A 6,000-nucleotide genomic window follows, 5' to 3' on the forward strand; every position below is an offset into this window, starting at 1 on the left:
GCTGGCTTCATTCAGCGGGGCACCTGCACAAGTTGGCAGTTGTAGCGGTGCTGCGGCGTTACTTTGGTAACGGCAACTGCTTCGCCCGGTGTGCGCACCCACCCCTTCATTCTTTCGAGAGTTGTCCTGCACGCCGGTAACCCCTGGTTTACGCTGGTGCGCGTGAAAGCTGTGCGCTGCTAGCTACCTTCCAACGGAAAAGTTGCCTGCCCCGCCCCTGCTCGCCTTTTTGGTCACTACTAGCTGGCTTCATTCAGCGGGGCACCTGCACAAGTTGGCAGCTGTAGCGGTGCTGCGGCGTGACTTTGGTAACGGCAACCTCTTCCGCCCGGTGAGCACCCACCGCCTAACGAACACTGTTCCCCTGCATGTGTTTGTAAGAGATATTGTGTTTCGATTCCTTTGTTAATTTCCTTTTTCATGCCGCCGATTGCTGAGTGTTATTTCTGAACATTGCTGCGTTGATATGGGTGACAGCGAGGAATGTATTGTCTGTCAGAAGACATTGCCGGATGACGGCCGTTTTATGAGATGCATGGATTGTAAAGAGCCGTATCATTTGGGACAGAACTGCTCAGGTATCGCTCCAAATACGTTCAGTACGATGGGCCCGCAAAAAAGAGACGTTTGGGTGTGCAAAACCTGCTGTACTAGCAAAAAACGCTGTGGCTCGAATTCGCAGCAGCTGACACAAGCAGCGGACAGCTCTGACCTACTTGCAGCACTTATGGCAGAGATTAAAGACATTAAACGAAATGTCGAATCCATACCAGAGCTCCATGTAAAAGTGGATTCTTTGCTTCTGCTAAAAGCAGAATTCACTAAGCTTTGTACAACGGTTCATGAGGTGGAAGAATCGGTAAGCTTCCTTTCTGCCAAGTATGACGCAGTGGCCGAACAACTTAAAGCCGATAAGGAAGAAGCCTCGGCTCGTAATGAAGAAATATGCCAACTGCAGGAAAAGGTGCAAGCTCAGGAATCTTTGATTCAGCGACTGCAGAATGGGCTTAACGATTCTGAGCAGCATAGCAGGAACGCTAACATGGAAATTCATGGCTTGGAGATGGAAAGAGGTGAAAATCTGATTAAGTTCCTTGACGAGCTGGCTGAGAAACTTGAACTGCAAAAACCTTGTAATGGGGAAGTGGTGGCTGTCCACCGTCTTCCAAGCAAGAAATCATCGCCTCCGATCTTGGTGCGATTCTCCTCTGTTGCTGTTCGAGAACGCTGGTTCGCAGCGAGGGGCAAGCTCCAGAACCTTTCTGGTCCGGAATCATCGGACCAGCTTTACTTCAATGAAAATTTGACAGAGGGCAACAGGAGGTTGTTTTGGCTAGCAAGAACCAAAGGAAAGAAAGAACACTACAAATTTGTTTGGGTTAGAGGCGGCAAAATCTTCGCAAAGAAAGACGAAACCGCAGCTCTCATTCGAGTTACTTGTGACTCTGACATCGATAAGATAAAATGAATCACGGGTCCTTCACAAATTCACTCGAGTTTACAGACTTTGCTGCTTTTAAGGCAAACCTTGGCCGAAATGCAGGTCAGGAATTCACGTTGGTAAACTTCAATATTCGTAGTCTTCGCAAGTATTGGGAAGAATTCAAGATGTTAGCCGAGGAATCGGTAGGTTTTGTTGACGTATTTGTTGTCACCGAGATAAATTCACCTGAATCCTGTTTACATTTGTTCGCCGTGAATGGTTACCGTGCTAGTTTTGCCACACGCGCGGCGCGCCGTGGTGGAGGCATTGCTGTCTTTGTGAACGAAAAGTACGATGTTTCTGTTGTCGACATCTCGTTTGCACATGCGGAATGTTTAGCCTTAAAGATAGATCTATTGCATGCGTCCCTTACATTATTGGCTGTGTATAGACCACCATGTGCTAGCATAACACGATTTGTCACTGAACTCGAAGAGATGCTTCTGAAGCACAAAGCAGATGACTTGTTCTGCGTTGCAGGGGACCTGAACATCGATATTTTATGCCCAAATAAGATTCCTGTTTCCGATTACCTGTCCTCTCTGTCGGCTTTTGGAATAGAAAACATGATCAGTGCCCCTACGCGTGAAGATCTCATGAACGGTCGACTGGTGAGGTCTTGCCTTGCTCACATTGCTGTTCGTGCACTCCATCACACCTTGTCCGCATGTATTATTTCACAGCGGTTAGCAGATCATTATTTCACTGCCTGTCATTTTTCGCCGAAATATAAGCTACCTGGAACCATTGCATCAAACGGCAGGGATGCTAATATGCTAACTGTCACAATTATAGATGAAAGAAAATTGGATATGCTGATAGGGTCCTTTCGCTGGGCACACTTAACTGAAGGCGAACCGGTGGAGATAGTATACAGAAAGTTGTGTAATAAACTTGACCAGCTGAAAGAAACGTGTACTCGGAAACTAGTGCGTAAAAAAAGGCGGAATCACAACTGGTTAAACCCCGAAATTATGCGGGCAATCGCAAATCGTGATTGGCTTTGGAAACGCTCTAAACGTGTTCCTAAAAATAATGACCTTCGTTCTGAATACAGAACCGCCAGGAACAGGGTTGTGGCCCTTATTCGATCCGCACGACGGCTGTACTTTCAGCAGCAGTTCCAACGATCCTATAAAAATCCTGCAAAAATGTGGTCTCTGATTAAACACCTTCAGGGAAATGATAGGAACCTGTCTTGTTCGGACGTTTTGGTAGACGAACTTGTGTCGAAAGGTGATGATTTGAATAAGTATTTCACGCTAGCGGCCGAAATGGCAGCAGCACGGCAAGGCTTGAAATGTACACTAAAAAATTCTTTATCAGCTTCCGCATATCTTCCAAGGCTATCAAAGGACGATCTTGCCAGGCTAGTGTTTAGCATCCGACAAAACAAGCCCGCCGGAATAGATGGTATATCGGCTGCGCTGGTACAGCGGAATTTTCACGCTCTTTCGGACATACTGCTCTTCTTGATTAACGGGTTTCTGGAAAACGCCGTAATACCTGAAGATTTGAAAACTGCTATCGTAAGGCCGCTGTTCAAGGGAGGACAAAAGAACGCTATCGAGAACTACAGACCGATTTCTATCCTGCCAATTTTATCACAGATTCTAGAGAAATTCCTATTTGAATGTATGACTTCCTTCTTAGATAAATTCGATGTCATTTCAAACCGTCAATATGGGTTCATTAAGGGAAGAGGTACTACATTATTGCTTGAGGAATTTGCTGATGAATTGTACGCTGCTTTCGATGAAAACACGTTTAGCTGTGCTCTTTTTCTAGACGTTAATAAAGCGTTTGATACGGTTAATCATGCTATTTTATTACAAAAACTGTACCTTCTGGGTTTTCGAGGACCTTTCTATGCTATTCTAAAGAATTTCTTAAGCGGACGTTCACAAGTGGTCAGAATTAACAGCCAAATGGAGCACAGTGCAAAGCTCCCTGTGAAAGCGGGTGTACCACAGGGATCTATTCTATCTCCATTGCTCTTTAATATATTCACAAATGATCTCAGCTCAGTAACATCCAAGTGCTTGATTTTTCAGTACGCGGACGACACAGTTCTGCTCACGAAGCATATTGACTACGAGACGGCAGTGAATGTGTAGCAGGAAAACATTAATTATGTCATGAAATGGTTTTCCGAGAATGGAATCTCGGTGAACATAAACAAAACCAAAATGATATGTTTCAGAAATCCTTTAAAGACGCTACTTATAGACAGACAAGTATTCTTGCATGATCATGATTCCCTTCCCTGTGGTTGCAAGCCAATAGAATATGTAAACTCGATCAAATATCTTGGTGTTGTTTTTGACAGCAGCTTATCTTGGCATGACCACTTGGCATATCTGTGTGCTAAGCTACGGAAGGTTACATGGTTACTCTTCAATATGAAGTCTTTGGCGCCGATGTCGGTGAAAAAAACTATAATTCATGCACTTGCGTACAGTGTTCTCAGATACGGCTTAACTGCATTTGCGCCATGTCCTTCACGCTGGCATTGTCGTATTGATAGTATACTAAAAAACATGTTGAAGAGCATTGTGTACAATTGTCACATGCCATCCGGCACGGACGTCTTTCAGTTCCTAGGTCTTCCGTCATTTCATTCTCTTTTTGTGCAGACAGTTGTTCAGCGGCATTTTTGGAATTCAGACTTTTTAAATATTAATACTCCTAAACGGAAATTAAGGAAAACAATTCGTTATTATGTACCGCGCAGTGTAACTAGATACGGAAAAGCAAGGCGCTGTGCTTATGTACCTGAAATCTTTAATGAATTACCGGATGAAATTTTTGCTGTAACTTCTATGCGTGACCTGAAGATGCATCTGAAAGCCCTGTGTTGATCTTGGTATTCTTCTGTTAGAGTGAAGTTATGCTTAAAATGTTCGTTATTTCATTTATTTTTATTTTTATTTTGACGTATACTCTGGGTTTAGAGTTGAATTTCTGAATACTTGTGCTGTTAACCTGTGTTTTCCAATTTTTGTTTGTTTTTTTTTTTGCTCTCGTTTGGGTGTAACGAGAAGCGTTACTGTATCTATTGCCTTTTTTGTAGTCCTGGCCGTAACTGCCGGGCCCAGTCACTCAAGCCTCTTGTTGGCTTTGACGGGCCTGAACCTTATTGTATTATCTACAAAGTGGCAATAAACATTATTATTATTATTATTATTATTATTATTATTATTATTATTATTATTATTATTATTATTATTATTATTATTATTCAGCGGGGAACCTGCACAAGTTGGCAGCTGTAGCGGTGCTGCGGCGGGACTTCGGTAACGGCAACTGCTTCCGTCCGGTGTGCGCACCCACCCCTTCATTCTTTCGAGAGTTGCCCTGCACGCCGGTTACCCCTGGCTTACGCTGGTGCGCGTGAAAGCTGTGCGCTGCTGGCTACCTTCCAACGGAAAAGTTTGCTGCTCCGCCCCTGCTCGTCATTTTTGTCACTACTTGCTGGCTTTATTCAGCGGGGCACCTGCACAAGTTGGCAGCTGTAGCGGTGCCGGCGGCGGGACTTCGGTAACGGCAACTGCTTCCGTCCGGAACTAAATGGACTCAGCCTGCTACATCACCCTCAACGGACAGTGCAAGATTCCCAGGATTACAAGCTACTAGCTGCCGCCAATTCAGGATTCAGCCCAGGCTACCTCAAGCAACACTGAAACAGAGCTTCAAGATAAAAGGAACCGCCTTCCCGGACCCTTCTGCAGTCGGCGGCGATGCGCTGGGCACATCACTGATACCTTGTACATTTCACAGGTAGTTCGTCTGTTCACTTTTGTCATTTAATTTTTTTGTTCATTTTGCCGCTGACTGCTCACTTGCGCTATTTTGCCGTACAGTGTTATACACGATGCATAACTGCATAGCTTGTCAAAAAGACCTACCAACTGATGGGCGTATAATGACTTGTTCCGAGTGCGAGCACTCATATCACCTAGGGCAGGGCTGCTAGGGAATAGCACCCAATACTTTTAACACAATGGGCCAGGTCAAACGCGATGCATGGATATGTAAAACTTGCAGGACTGCAAAAAAGCGCGGTGGTAGTTCATCGCAGCATGATGCTGAAGGCGCAAACGAAAGCGCGGAAGCATTATCAGCCTTGACAGAAGAGATCAAGGAAATAAAAAGAAATGTTGAAGCGCTGCCAGCACTAGTGGTTAAGGTAGACTCTTTGCTACTGCTGAAAGCAGAAATCTTTAACCCAGCGAAAACTGTAGGAGACCTGGAAGAATCAGCTGCTTTCTTGTCGAAAGAATACGACACATTGAAAGAGCAGTTAAAGACGAGCCAGGAATCAGAATTCGCTCGGGACAAAGAAATACAGGCCTTGCGGGAGATTGTAGACGAACAGAGTGCGCAGCTGCACAGTGTGCTCAAAGAACAAAATGAAGCAGAGAAATACAGCCGAAAAGCTAATCTTGAGATATATGGAATGCCAGTCACTCCAAACGAAAATCTGCTTGACAAGCTACAAAACGTGGCGGAAAAAC

The sequence above is a fragment of the Amblyomma mixtum genome, chromosome 10 (genome assembly GCF_055824585.1).
Source record: "Amblyomma mixtum isolate Tamu chromosome 10, ASM5582458v1, whole genome shotgun sequence".
Lineage (NCBI taxonomy): Eukaryota > Metazoa > Arthropoda > Arachnida > Ixodida > Ixodidae > Amblyomma > Amblyomma mixtum.